Source organism: Adiantum capillus-veneris, chromosome 13 (assembly GCF_014529385.1).
Source record: "Adiantum capillus-veneris isolate H3 chromosome 13, ASM1452938v2, whole genome shotgun sequence".
NCBI classification, from domain to species: Eukaryota; Viridiplantae; Streptophyta; class Polypodiopsida; order Polypodiales; family Pteridaceae; genus Adiantum; species Adiantum capillus-veneris.
Genome location: NC_140943.1, coordinates 44,380,443 through 44,396,036, shown reverse-complemented (window position 1 = coordinate 44,396,036; position 15,594 = coordinate 44,380,443).

The window sequence follows — 15,594 nt, the reverse complement described above, 5'->3', positions numbered from 1 at the left end:
GAGATAGCTTTATTGTCTTCTTCGTCATTTTCATACCAAGTATCCTCTTTGCAGCACCTAAATCTTTCATTGAAAAAGATTTCGACAGCTCCTCTTTTAGGTCTTTGATGTCCTGCATGTTAGCACTTACAATCAACATGTCATCAACATACAACATTAGGATGATGAATTTCCCATCTCCCAAATTCTTCGGGTAGACGCAGTGATCCGAGTTGCATCTTGTGAATCCATGATCCAACATCCATCGATCAAACTTCAAGTACCATTGTCTTGATGCTTGCTTTAAACCATACAAGCTCTTCTTTAATCTGCAAACCATTTTCTCCTTACCTTTTACTTCATACCCCTTTGATTGAAGCGTGTAGATTTCCTCCTCTAAGTCACCGTGAGGGAATGTCGTATTTACATCCATTTGCTCGCGATTTAAATCATGAGTAGCCACAAGGCTTAAGACAAGCCTAATTGAGTTCATTTTAACAACAGGAGAAAATATTTCATTGAAGTCAATACCTTTCTTTTGAGAAAACCCTTTTACCACAAGCTTAGACTTGTACCTTTTCTTCCCACCTTCTTCTTCCTTCAACTTGTACACCCATTTGTTTTGAAGTGCCCGCTTACCTTTAGGCAACTCAACCAACTCCCATGTTTGGTTGCGATGTAGTGAGTCCATCTCCACTTGCATGCTCTTCGTCCATTCTTCTTTGGATTCATTTTTCATAGCTTCTTCGTATGATTCCGGCTCTCCAGATCTGAGATCAAGAGATGGTTGAAGGAAGGAAAAAACCTTTATGGAGGTCTACTTGCTCTTGTAGATCTTCGGGGAATAGGTTGAGGCTCCTCATTTGGTTGACGTTGTTGCACATTGTCACCGTTTGCAGTCCTTGAGTCTTCATTGTCCTCAAGCTCCATGTACTCATCACCTGTTTCTTTTGTTTGTTTTCTTTCCAAGTAATCTTTGTACATATTTTGTTCGTTAAAAATTGCATCCCTACTCCTTAAGATTTTACCATCTTCAGGATTCCATAGGCGATACCCAAAGTCACCTTCTCCATAGCCAATCAAGAAACACTTTTTGGACTTTGCATCTAGCTTTGATCTTAGGCTTCTATCTATGTGCATAAAAGCCTCACACCCAAACACTTTGAGAAATGCATAATTCACCGGTTTACCTGTCCATGCCTCTTTTGGAACTCCCCCATCCAATGCGGTTGAGGGTGACCGGTTGATTAAGTACACAAACGTACTTACAGCTTCCGCCCAAAGCTCAAGCGGTAGGCCTGCATGTAGCCGCATGCTTCGTGCTCATTCCATGATTGTCCTGTTCATCCTTTCCGAAATCCCATTTTGTTGAGGTGTCCTTGGGGTTGTCCTTTGCCTCCGAATGCCATTGCTAGCACAAAAGATTTCAAAAGCTTGGCTGCAATATTCGCCTCCAATGTTGGATCTGAGGCATTTAACCTTGGTACCTGTTTCATTCTCCACAAAGGCTTTCCACCTTTGAAATATGGAAAATACATCGAATTTATTCTTCATGACATAAACCCATGTTTTTCTAGTCGCATCGCCTATGAATGTTACATAGTACAATGAGCCACCAAGTGATGGTGTACTTGCAGGACCCCAAACATCAAAATGAACCAACTCAAGTTTTTTATTTTTTCTTTCATTTCCTGATTTTTGAAAATTTACCCTCTTTTGTTTACCATAAACACAATCTTCACAGAACTCTAAGTCCACTTCTTTCAAACCTGGTAGAAGCTTCTTTGTTTGAAGGATTTGCATTCCTTTGGCACTCATATGCCCAAGTCGGTATTGCCACACCTCACTGTCAACTTCTGTAGTTGCTGCACAAGCTGAAGGTTGCGTGCTAATACTACACAAGTAAAGTGTACCGACCTTTTCTCCCTTGGCAACCACCAAAGATCCCTTTGAGATCTTCCACCGTTTGTTTCCGAATGCAATGTTGTGACCTTCATCGTCCAATTTTCCTGTAGAGATTAATTTTTTGCGAAGAGAAGGAACATGCCTAACATCTTTAAGCTTCCATTCATTTCCGTTAGCAGTTTTGACAGAAACTGTATCTTTGCCGACAATCTCACAAGCTTCATCATCTCCCAAGAATACACACCCAAAATTACCTTTGGTGTAGTCTTGGAAATGTTGTTTGTGTGGTGTCCCATGGAATGAAGCCCCAGAATCTACTATCCAGGAATTAGACACATTGTCTAATGAGAGAATAAGAGCATCTTGCTCTACTTGCCACATTGGCCTCCGATGTTGGCTTGTTGTCTTGAGACTCTGTCTCCTTCTTCTTCTTGGACCAGCAATCCTTCTTGACGTGGCCCTTCTTGCCGCAGTTCCAACATTCAAGAACTGACTTTGTGCGTGACTTGCTCCGTCTTGAGCGATCACGACCCTTTTGGTTTTTGAACCTCTCCTTAGGCCTTCCTCTTGTTTCTACTGACAATGCAGCACTTGATGATTCTCATGTGCTTATCCTTCGTATTTCCTCGCTTAGGAGAACACCCACAACATCATCAAACTTAAGAGTATTTGTGCCAGAAATAGAATTACTTACAGCCATCACAAGGCTGTCCCAACTATCCGGTAGAGATGATAGTAAGGAGAGCTCGCACTTAGTCATCGAAATTGATTTTCACCGATCGAAGTTGACTTATGTTTGTGTTAAAGTCATTTAGGTGTTCTGCAACTGAACCATTCTCTGCCATCTTTAGATTGAACAAGCGCTTCATAAGAAATACCTTATTGGATGCCGATGGTTTCTCGTAGAAGTCGTCAAGTGACTTCATCAAGTCCTCCGTGGTCTTCATCTCCGAAACATTGAAGGCCACCGTTGACGCTAAGCTTAATCGGATTGTTCCCAGTGCCTTTTGATCAAGGACAATCCATGCTTCATCTGCCATCGTTGTGGGATTCTTTGCAAGACCGCCTAGTGGCAAATAGAGGTCCTTCTGGTAGAGATAGTCTTCAATCTGCATCTTCCAATGTTGGTAGTTTTTACCGTTGAACTTCTCAATCTTGAGCTTCCCTTCCTCCGCCATAACTCCCACTCAATTCAAGGAATCCTTTCCTTGAGATAATTTAGCTACGAGCAAACCTTGCTCTGATACCAGTTGTTAGAAAATAATAGCTAAATAGATATTTGAGTAGATTACTTAATGGAGAGAGATAGATTTCACACACAAGAGATTATAGAGTAGAGAGAGAGAGAGAGAGTACACACGATATACGTGGTTCACCCAATGTGGGATACGTCCATGGGAAAGCAGCCACTCAATGGCTTTAGCACTTCAAAAGAAGAAGTAGTTTACAAAGGGATTAAACCCTTAATAGAGCTCCCGCCTTGTTTCACTCTCACCACCTCACACTCACCTTGTTGCGTCAACTTCACACTATGAAATGTGTGTAGAAATGGCCTCCTTTTATAGGCCAAAAGGGCTGCCCTCTCTTATGAGAGACAGCCATGTGTAGCCGCCCTTGTGCGAATAAGTCCAAATCGGACCCTCCAATCCGCCCATGTGTGGCCGCCCTTGAGAAGACAAGTCCGCTTTTGAATTCGGCCACCGGCCATTGAATTCCGCCACCGGCCATTGACTTCCGACCACCGACCACCAGCCATTGACTTCCGACCACCGGCCATCGGCCATTGACTACCGGCCACCAACCGACCGACCGATTGTTTTCCGACCACTTTCTGGCCGCCGTCCGGCCATAATATTCCGGCAAAAAGGAATATTCCGGCGAGGGAAAAAAGTCTCAGGGGCGGAGCTGCCCCTGATTCTTGTCCATGAAAATTTTGGTTTCCGATGAGTGATTTTCCTTCACGCCCGATGGCTTCTCCTCATAATGGGGGCCCTACAAATGTGCGCTTTTACCACAGAAAATTACAAGGGTAAATCAGGCTCCATACTTAACAGTCGCCTAGCTGCCCATACAACTAGGTATGTCCACCGCATAGAAAGCACGACATGGACACTCCCACCGCATAGAAAGCAAGACGTGGGTTCCCATCGTATAGAAAGCAAGTCGTGGGTATCCACCGCATAAAAAGAAAGTCGTGGATTCAAGAGCCCTTAACGAGGAACTCTGCCCCCTGTGATCAGTCAGGGGGTCAGGACTGATTCAACATTGGAAATAAAATGAACATGTCGAGCTAAATTTTCCCTAGCAGACATTCTTTCCTATTGCAAACAGCATACCCACCAATCATTTCTTTCCTACTTTAGACTTTAATGCACAAATGAGTTTAATGCCGAGGTTTCGGTCGGATTTCTCCAACATGTTTTGGGAATATGTTCATTCCTAACTAAACGTGTGCAATGTTAATTCAAACGACTTGAATAAAATTATGACCTACCTCTTCCATTTCTTCTTCAATGGCCCATGAGATGGCCGGTATTTGTTCGTCCATGGGAGCTTTTCCCTTTCCATTGACATTGCTTGTTCCCGCCTCGCGGTCGTGGGCACCACCGAAGCGAGTTCTCTTAAACGGGGCCATTTTACTCACTACTTTAAATGATAGACTTGAAAAAGAACTAGAGTCCGAGAGCATCATAACAAACCAATTGACAAATTAGATTTATTAAAGAATCCTCCTTATGCAAGAGTTAAGATTTCCCCTTCGAGACCTAGCAATTTTATAGATAGTTCTTTACTTGCCTATGGGAACTAGCTCTAAGTTAATTACTTGGCTTAGATGATTAAGAAATTCAAAATTTCTATAATTGATTTACAAAAGAGATGAAATAAGCGAGTTCAATCACTTTCCTAGAGCAATTTGAAGATGCAGAATTACCGTAGGCATGTGTGATAGAAAATTCTCTTCTTAATTGCCTAATGACGGTTTAATTTTCAGCCTTAATCACATTTTAATGTGAGAGAAGATTGAATCTAATTTAATTGCAATACTATTGAATGATAAAAGAATGAATTCCATCAAATCTACTTTATTACCGGCAAACAATTTATTAACTATGCTGCCTAGAGAGAGAATCATTCCTAATCATGTATTAATCCTTGATTAAGGATGATGAATGGCTGCATAATTTAGTTAATTGAATGATGATTATGTAATGGAGTATATCTATGTAAACTTAGAGAGCAGCTATTGGGAATTATAGCTGAAAGCAGGCATAGTAGACAAAGAATACGGGAGAATAATGATGAGAATTAAGAAGAACCGGAATTAACCATAATTACCGTGATTAGGGGCTGAGAATCCTCTGATTTTTCTGATCTAATGAATCCTCAAGATAAGAATTTCGGCAGCACCTCCCTCCTTGCTTCTCCTTCAAAAATTGTGTGTGTGCCGGCAGCACCTCCCCAAGGTGTGTGTAGATGTGTGTGTGTGTGTGTGTGTGTGTGTGTGTGTGTGTGTGTGTGTGTGTGTGTGTGTGTGTGTGTGTGTGTGTGTGTGTGTGTGTGTGTGTGTGTGTACTAGGTGTGTGTGTGTGTGTGTGTGTGTGTGTGTGTGTGTGTGTGTGTGTGTGTGTGTGCACCCCTTTAAATAGGCCTCCTCAAGCTGAAAATCGATTTGGGTTGCTATTTGCATCTGGGAGCCTCTCTAGTTAAGCATGGCAAGTCCAGTTGCCTACCCACCAAGTGTCCAGTTGGCTTGGTTAACTGACTCTCACACTTAGTAGCAGGCTTAGAAACTCTCCCAAGACTCCCACAAGGCAAAAGGGCACCCCCTAGCTGCTAAAGCTGGCCTGGGGCTCAAACCTACTCCCACACAGCCTCTGGCCCCCGGTGCCTCCCCGGACAATTTTGGGAAAAATTGATTTTAGGCTAAAACGGGTCATACGAGTCGGAATTTGATGCCGAAAATTGCTATAAAAATCTCTAACTAAGTTGTATTGGCCCGAGTACGTGCCATATTTAGCAGCCCACGGGGTCCGAAACTGCATTTTTTCAAATTTGGGGTACGGGTGCAGTTTTTCAAAACGGTCATAACTGGACGGTCGGGTGACCAAAAACTTACTATTTTTGGATTTTTTTTAACAAAAATTATTTTAATCCACATTTCAAATCTTTAAAACATTCTAAACATCATGGCACTCATGACAGAATTCAAAAAACTGCTAAAAATAGTAAATTTTTCCGTTATGTTCATTTCATGGTACAATGGTGCTCTTTTTGGGTCGGGTCAGAGACCTTACACCTGGCAAGGCCCACTGTGTGGGTTGGCTTTGCTTAATAGTGCGTGGCATTATTGGTTGTATGATATAACACTTATATGATATTTGGATTTAGCTACTCGGTTTTGAGTAACTCTTTGAAAACAGTTCATTGGTTTTTTTTTAAGTTGAACCTTGAAATTGAGGTATGTTATATTTATTGATTGACAGGCGTGATAAAACACTACTCTATTGATGTATTAGATGATGGGATGACCTGCTGCATATGGATACTGTTCATTAAATTTTGTTTTTAGATGGGGGGTATGCCCCAATTGCTTATTGTCGCTAGACTATTACTAGTTGTTGCCTCTAAACATGATACAGGTCATGCAGTATTTAACTGGCTCTCCTAGAAGGGTATACCATTTCAGGATGGTTTGGTAGCAACTCTGGTGCTTGATGTTGCTTGTTAGAAATCTATACGGTGTTTTTACATTACACTTTTTTCGCATTCACTAGTTCAGATACTGTTAAAAAGGGGGGGGAAAAAGCCCACAGGGCGACTGCTCTTTTTTGCTTCAAGGTTTAAACCTTCGTCCTGGCTAAATTCCACGTTTATATTAGGAGTTTGGCCACTTGGTGGGCTAAACAACAAGGCACAAGATTTTGTTTTGAAACTAAGAGGAAGCGTAGTTAGTGTATTCTTCCCATTTGGCATACAAGAGTAGGGTGGTTGGATTCCTTGAACCCTAATGAGCATATACTATTCAAAGTCTGTCCTAATAAATAGAAACAAGTTTGATGTTTTTAAAAATATTAATGGAGTTTTATGTTACTTTATGGCTTCATATAGCAAATGGAAGTGGAGCTTGACTAATCTGGCAAAGAAAAAAACTCAAAAGACTGATAAGCTTTTAATAAGGATGAGACACTTGGATCAAAAGGGGTAGTGCCTTCTTATTAGAATAATATGTATGCTATTATGATACAAATTTAAGAAATATAAACTTTGGGATAATAAAACATAAAATCTGGAACACGTGAGTACTTTGGACTGTGCTTTTAAGTTAAAAAAGTTGTAAGATGGACATGGATAACAACTAGTATAGTCCATTGATACCTATTAAAACACATCGAAGACTAACCTATCTGTTGTCTTGTTTCGATGAATGCAGGTAAGGACTCTATCTTATCTTGGAAGTTTTTTTGCCTTAAAGCGATTGTCTACACATTATTACACTTCCACCTACTCTTGGGGAAGTACTTCTGATATTTGTATATTGGAATGAGGTTTCATTCTTATAAGCATTGTACAAAGATAATTCTAAGACTGAGTTGTTTTTGTATTTATCATTTTTCTTTCTCTGGAGCCAGCTTTCTTTTCAATGTAAAAGTTCAATTATGTCTTATTATTTTCGTAAAACCAGTTGCACACACATCCTATACATAAGGTTTTTCCATTCTTTTGGATGAATCGTGACGTTGGCTTTAGAAACTAATTTTGAATCTTAGTTCTAACTGGACCCATAGTCTATAATCCCTTAACTGGTTGACTCGTGTTAGGAGGTCTCATAGACTAATTTTCTGATTACCTCTCACGTCGGCTGTTATAGTCTCTGACTTTGTTGGTTTAAGGATTGCATGCCCAATCTACAAGACTAATTATACTTATATTTATACATTTCCTTTCAAGATTAGAAACACTTTAGAATGGAACTTTCATCTCTCCCTTTTTTATTCTTAATTGGGCGGCCAAGATAAACAGATAGTAATAGCTCAAATTTCTTTCAACATCTTTCGTGGGCTTATGTTGGATATCTTGAAGGAACTAAAGTCTGATGAACCTGGGATTTATCTTACCACTTATGCTAATTACAAAGGAGTGAAGATTATCACTAGTTTACTCAAGCCTTGTATTGATGATGATGACTCCCCCTCACAAAAAAGACCTCCCAACTCTTTTACTTCATTTTTGACACCTAGCTCTTCCTCTAATTTAGGAAAATCTCGTAGCTACACTAGGGGAAGAGGCAAAAACACTCCAGTCAGACACATTCTTGATTTATAATAATTGATGAACCTGCAGGTTGCTGTTAGCCCATGTGGAAGGCGGTATCTCAACAAAAAAAACTCCAGGCAAAGATTATATTTACATATATTATCTCTATCAAAATGAGCTTGTCGATTGGATATCACCCTATGACACTTTTTTGTGAGTGTTTTGACTTACTTTTTGGTAACCACAAATTATCTGACAATGTACTTATTGGTTGGAACTATCAACAACTTATTAAAAATTTAGTCTACAATAATGATTTTCTTCGACACAACTCCATTCTTAAATGTGTCTGTAACCAGTTTAGCACATTTTGCAAAGACTTTGATACATATGGTATGCATGTATGTACTTGTAATCTTAACGTCATTGAAGATATTACTCAGTGTTATGAGAATATTCCCTTAGAAGGAGATCTTGGGCTTAAGGAAGTACTATCATAGGTTATCAATCTAGCTTTTATTAATGCTAGGAAAAAGGGTTTCTTCTACATTTCTCTTTCCAAAAAACCTAGATGGATTAAAAAAACACACTCATCCCACCCCTTGCACTTCAAAAGAGAAGCTATGTTTAAACATACCATGGTTACTTGATAAGTGCACCATTCTCTCTAGAGGACACTGTTTTAACCAAAGCCTAGGTATCCCCATGGGCTTCTCCTGCTCCCCACTTATGTGTAATATATGCCTTGCCTTCTTCAAATACAAATGGTTTTTGAGAGTTATGGAAGATAAATATGATAAACTTTCATTATCTAGACATACTTACAGGTATATTGATGACCTACTAAGCATCAACAATAGGTCTTTTTCAGAAGAGATCAATCGTATGTATCCCAACTGCTTAAAAATTGAACCAACTTCTGTACAGGGGTTCACTACATCCAATGGATTTTTTTGCACTTCAGTACAATTCCTTAACTCTCTCTCTCTCTCTCTCTCTCTCTCTCTCTCTCTCTCTCTCTCTCTCTCTCTCTCTCTCTCTCTCTCTCTCTTGCGCGTGCACACACACACACACATAGGTTGTCAAATGGTTGTCATGGGTACAATTTTGACTATTGCGGGTCATTGAAAAAAGATGGAATCTCATAGAATTTGAACTACTTCACTCAATTTTCAAAGGCTCTTTAATGTGTCTATTGTAAGGAGGACAACCCAACAGGGACTTAACAACTCATATTTCGGCATTGATCCAACATGCCATGCAAATCAACCAAAAAACAACGCGTGGTGGCCCTCTCCTTCCTCTACTTTTTCACACTCCATTTTAAATAGTTAGCATTAGGAGAAAGTTGGACTCACTTTTGGACCCTGTAGGAAGTTCCATGGCGGCTTAGAGAGAGGAAATGAAAATGTTGAACTGTGCATTTTTTGTGATACTTTTTTGCGCCAACAAAAATCCAAAATGACATTCTTTGGTAGGTAGCCGCCGTCTTTATCATTCTTATCCGTCATTCTCTTGTCAGGAATCCAACAGGCTAACCGTATGACTAATGATTTGAAATGCTAACTTACAAGCGTTCCCTCCAGAAACATAAGCCACACGAACTCTATCAACTCTAAACATGAGAATATGGCCTTCCCTCCCAAAACCTGAGATATTTTTGTTGGGGTATAAAGCCCAATGTGGTCGCCCAGGTAAGTGGGCGGGCCGCCAGGAATGTACACATATTCTTTTGTAAAAACCTAATAAGAACTCACTATGCTCTACACATTACAGTAGATCTGGTTCACCATATCGTCGTGCTCTTCTTCTCGCACTCTCTCTCGCGTCGCACTTCCGCTCGTACTCCTTCAACTAGTATCAGAGCTCATATCGAGGCTCGGGGCAGCACTGCAGGAGGCTAGAGCCACAAGCTCAGATTGGAGTGAAATTCGACAGGCGAAGACCACCGTTCGGCTTCGACAAAGGTCTGCGCAGGCCATTTTTGACTATGTGGTCTCGGCGGGTGCAGATCCGACTCTGCAAATTTGGGGTTTTTCGGCCTACAACTGCAGGTGCTGAGGATATCGACACTCCCAGAGTGTTGATTTGTGGCTGTCTACACATCGAAGGACGGCTCACGGTTCTTGGAGACGTGTCACATACGACACGCGCGCATCTACACACAGACTGTAGGCGACATCCACTAGTTCATCAGGTAGCTTGTGTTTGCTGCTTGATATTCCAGATTTCATCCTGACATTGCAGGTACTTCCACATGGGATGTATTGTCAGAGATGATGTATGTCTGTTGAGGGTTTGCGGGCTGTGAGTCACGCAGCAAACAATCGCCGCAGCGGTTACAGCATAAAGTGGGAAATTTGTGGATGTATGACTTTGTGGGAAGTCTATGTACTGTCAAATTTACTGCAGCCTTTGTTGAGGGTCGAGTGAGGTTTTATTGAGCTGGGGGATTCTCGAATGTTGAGATCCTTTCGGTGATACAGGTCTTGGAGCGATCCCTGGAGCACCCTTAGATAGGCAGCTAGGATGTATTGACTGTGAGTTAGACAGTTGGGATTGCATCTTTGCTTTACTTCCGTTGAGGCATTGTCACAGTCTATGCTTACAGGACAGTGACAGGATAGTGAGAGACAGTACAGATGCAAGATAGGTTTACCCGCAGCTTACAGTGTTAGAGAGACAGTGTTTTTTGAGCTATTTTTTGGTCTGTTTTTTAGTACACCAGAGCCATTTTACAAAGGAGACTCTGCCGAAATTTATGTAGAATCTGAAGCTTTCTTGGTTCATTTGACAGGTTGATATTGGTTCAGAGGTCAGTTTACAGGGGAAACTCTGCCAAATTTTTCCCAGGAAAGTAAACCACTGTGAAGCGTAGCTATGGCTGGATCATAGGACACTGCTCTTTACAATATCAAGAAGCTGGATGGAACCAATTTCCCATTGTGGAAGAAGCAGATTTGGCACGTATTGATACAAAAGAAGCAGATAAAACCTATAAAGCTCAAGGGGATAAAACCAGAAGATATGGACGAAGATGAATGGAGCGAAATGGATGAATTGGCACTTTCTACCATTATGCTGACTTTGGCAGAAAGCATTTACTTCAATGTAGCAGACGAGATGTCGGGTTATCAAGCATGGTTAAAGCTGAGTGATCTATATGAGAAGCAGAGTGTAGCTTCACAGGTATACTGGCTTAAGAAGCTTGTTGACTTGAAGATGAAAGAAGGGACACCTATGTCCAATCATCTGAATGAATTCAACACAATCTATAGTTAGTTGTCAGCTCAAGGTGTCAAGTTTGATGAACCTGTTAGAGCTATGTTCCTGTTGATCACATTGCCGGAAAGTTGGGACACTTTTCGCACAGCTTTGAGTAATTCTGCACCTCCATATAGTTTGAACATAGCAGGTGTAGAAGAAAGTCTGCTTACTGAAGAAACCAATAGAAAGACAATGGAAAAAGGCAAAGGAACAGCCTTAGTTGTGAGGGGAAGGACCAAAGAAAAGTACAAAGGTGGAAAGAGGAATCAGTCTCGTAGAAAGTCCCGCAGTGCTAAAGGCAAGAGTGACATAGAATGCTACCATTGTGGCAAGAAGGGTCACATGAAAAGAGACTGCAGAGAATGGAAAGCAGAAAAAGGCAAAGAGAAAGCTGAAGACCATGGTGAGAAGAACAAGTCCTCAGTGAAGATTAAAGAAATAAATGTGACAAACACTGTTGCAGAGGATAACAGTCTAGTTTTAGGAGACACTACTTCTTGAAGAATACAATGGACTCAACTCTTCTTACAGCATCTGATGGAAATGCACTGAGTGACTGGATTATAGACTCAGGGGCATCACTTCATGTGTCTCCAAACAAGGAGTGGTTTACCTCTTATGTGACCACTAAAGATCATGTTCGGCTAGGCAATGGGCAGACATGTGAGATCTTAGGTGTTGGAGATGTTCAATTGAAGTTTCAGAATGGCTCTTCTTTCACGCTGAAGAATGTGAGACATGTTCCCACAATTACAAAGAGCTTGATCAACACAGGTTTACTTGATGATGCTGGCTACGTCACCACTTTTGGACAGAACATGTGGAAGATATCCAACGGTTCTATGACAGTAGCACATGGAGTAAAGTCTGGAGGACTTTACATGATTTCTGTATCAAATGTCTCTAAAAATGTAATCAATGTTGTTAAGTATGGAGCCTGATTTACCCTTGTAATTTTCTGTGGTAAAAGTGCACATTTGTAAGGCCCCCATTATGAGGAGAAGCCATCGTGCGTGAAGGAAAATCACTCACCGGAAAACAAAATTTTCAAAGACAAGAATCAGGGGCAACTTTAAAGGCCTCGGGGGCGGAGGCCCCGGAGACTTTTTTTCACCGGAATATTCTTTTTCGCCGGAATATTATTGCCGGACGGCGGCCGGAAAGTGGTCGGAAAACAACCGGTCGGTTGGCCGGTGGCCGGTAGTCAATGGCCGATGACATTTATGACATTTATAGATGATTACTTTATGACATTTATACATGATTACTCGAGGAAAGTATGGGTTTACTTTCTCAAGCACAAGGATGAAGCGTTGAGTGTTTTCAAAACGTTTGTGACACTTGTGGAGAATCAGAGTGGCAAGAAGCTTAAATGCTTACGCACTGACAATGGTGGAGAGTATGTTTCAAAGGCCTTTCAGAACGTTTGTGAGTCAAAAGGTATAAAACGTGAACTTACTGCTCCTTACAATCCTCCTCAAAATGGTGTTGCTGAGAGGATAAATAGGACCATACAAGAGAAGGTCAGAAGTATGTTGTCTAATGCACAGCTGCCAAATGGATTTTGGGCTGAAGCTGTATCAAGAGTTGTTCATCTTGTAAATAGATCTCCTAGCAAGGTTTTGCAGAAGGATTCAGTTCCAGAGATGGTATGGTCAGGCAAAATGCCCTCATACAAGCATCTCAGAGTCTTTGGATGCGAGGCATATACTCACGTTCCAAAGGAATTTAGGAACAAACTTGAGCCAAAGAGTAGAAAGTGCATCTTTCTAGGCTATGGTAATTCTGGTGAGATGGGGTACAGACTTTGGGATCCCGAATCCAGAAAGATTGTCCGCAGCAATGATGTTCACTTTAATGAATCCAAATATCATTCTAAACCAGAGAGGATTGAGGAGACTAGAAGAGTTGTCTTCCAAGAAAATGGACCTGCACGTGCAAGACAAAATGTCAAGGCTCAAGAGGAGCAAGGACAGGATAGATTGGAACCACAGGTTGTGGCTGAGCCTGAGCCACCTATTGTGCGTAGATCTGGACGTGTCACGCGACCTCCTGATAGGTTTGTTCCATCTATGAACTATGTCATGTTGACTGATTGCAATGAGCCTTCATGTTACAAGGAAGCAGTGCAAATGAACGACTCCGGGAATTGGCAATTGGCCATGCAGTCAGAGATGACAGCTCTGCATAAAAACAAGACATGGAAGCTAGTTAAATTACCACAGGGCAAAAAGGCTCTACCTGCTCATGATAGTCAGCCAAAGTACAAAGCAAGGCTTGTTGCCAAGGGCTTTAAGCAAGAACAAAGCATTGACTTTGATGAAGTCTTCTCTCCGGTGGTTAAGATGACTACATTGAGATGCTTTCTTGCATTGGTTGCCATATTAGATTTGGTGTTGCACCAAATGGATGTCAAGACAGCGTTCTTGCATGGTGATTTAGATGTGGAAATTTACATGCAGCAGCCAGAAGGGTTTGTTGAGAAAGGCAAGGAAGATTGGGTATGCCAGTTGTTAAAGAGTCTTTATGGCTTAAAACAATCACCGAGGGCATGGTACCATAAATTCCACAAGTTTATGCTTTCTCAAGGCTACAAACGTAGTGAGTTCGGTCACTGTCTATATACAAAGAAGGCTAAGGATGGCAATTGGCTGATCCTTATTTTGCATGTGGATGACATGTTGATTGCTGGCAAGCACTTGGAAGAAATTTCAGCTTTGAAGTCAAAGATGGCAAAATCGTTTGACATGAAAGACATTGGTGAGGCAAGTCATATACTTGGTATGCACATTGAGAGAGACAGATCAAGGAAGTTGATTTGGTTATCTCAAACAGAGTATATTGACAAGGTTTTGCAACGTTTCAATATGGAGAAGGGAAAGGCATTGAGTGTTCCATTGCCACCATATGTGAAACTTAGCAAACAAGATTGTCCTGTGTCTGAGGAAGAACAGGCTGAAATGGATAAGATTCCATATGCGTCTGCAGTGGGTAGTTTGATGTATGCAATGATTGCTACTCGCCCAGACATTGCATTTGCAGTGGGAGTAGTAAGTCGATACATGTCAAACCCAGGCAAGAAACATTGGGAGGCAGTGAAAGGAATATTGAGATACCTGAAAGCTACAAAGAGTATGCGTATATGCTATGGGAGTCAGGAGCTAAGTGTAAATGGTTTTACAGACTCAGATTATGCAGGTGACTTAGACAACCGAAGGTCTACGTCAGAGTATGTCTTTAAACTTGTTGGTGGAGCAGTATCATGGCGTTCTAGATTACAAGATTGTGTTACTCAGTCTACTACAGAGGCTGAATATGTTGCAGCATCAGAGGCATGCAAAGAATCAATTTGGCTTAATCGACTAGTAACAGATTTGGGAATCAAAGAAGAGATGCCTGTGTTATATTGTGATAGTCAAAGTGCTATACAATTGGCTCGCAATCCAGTTTATCACTCAAAGACAAAGCATGTGGATGTGAAGTATCATTTCATCAGGGAAATGCTCGAGGATAAGCAACTTCAGCCGGTCAAAGTTCGCACCACAGAAAATCCTGCTGATCTACTTACAAAAGGACTTCCCTCAGAGAGCTTTGCGCATTTTCGCAAGCAGTTAGGTGTAGGGTAGTACATCACTTCTCTACATCTCTTGTATATTAGCTTGTATAGTAGCTTCTCTCACACTTAAAGTACCACATTGGACTTTAAGTGGGAGGTTGTTGGGGTATAAAGCCCAATGTGGTCGCCCAGGTAAGTGGGCGGGCCGCCAGGTATGTACACATATTCTTTTGTAAAAACCTAATAAGAACTCACTATGCGCTACACATTACAGTAGAGCGAGTTCACCATATCGTCGTGCTCTTCTTCTCGCACTCTCTCTCGGGTCGCACTTCCGCTCGTACTCCTTCAATTTTATGATTTTCAAGTGTCTGTCTATTTCTCTATCAAATCTAGGAATGGAAAACGCTTCTTTTTCTGATGAAAACACCAATTTGAACTTGCAATCCTCAACCCCTTCATCTTTGACACTTACTCAAAGAAAGAACACACATCATCTTCATGTTGATGTATTGCAAGAGTACGCACCGTTGCAAAAATGTAGGAGGGAGTCTTTCTTATCTCAACGGGAGAAAGAACTTAGAAGGATAAACAAGGAACATCATTTGGATTTGTGGACCGATGGGTCTAAT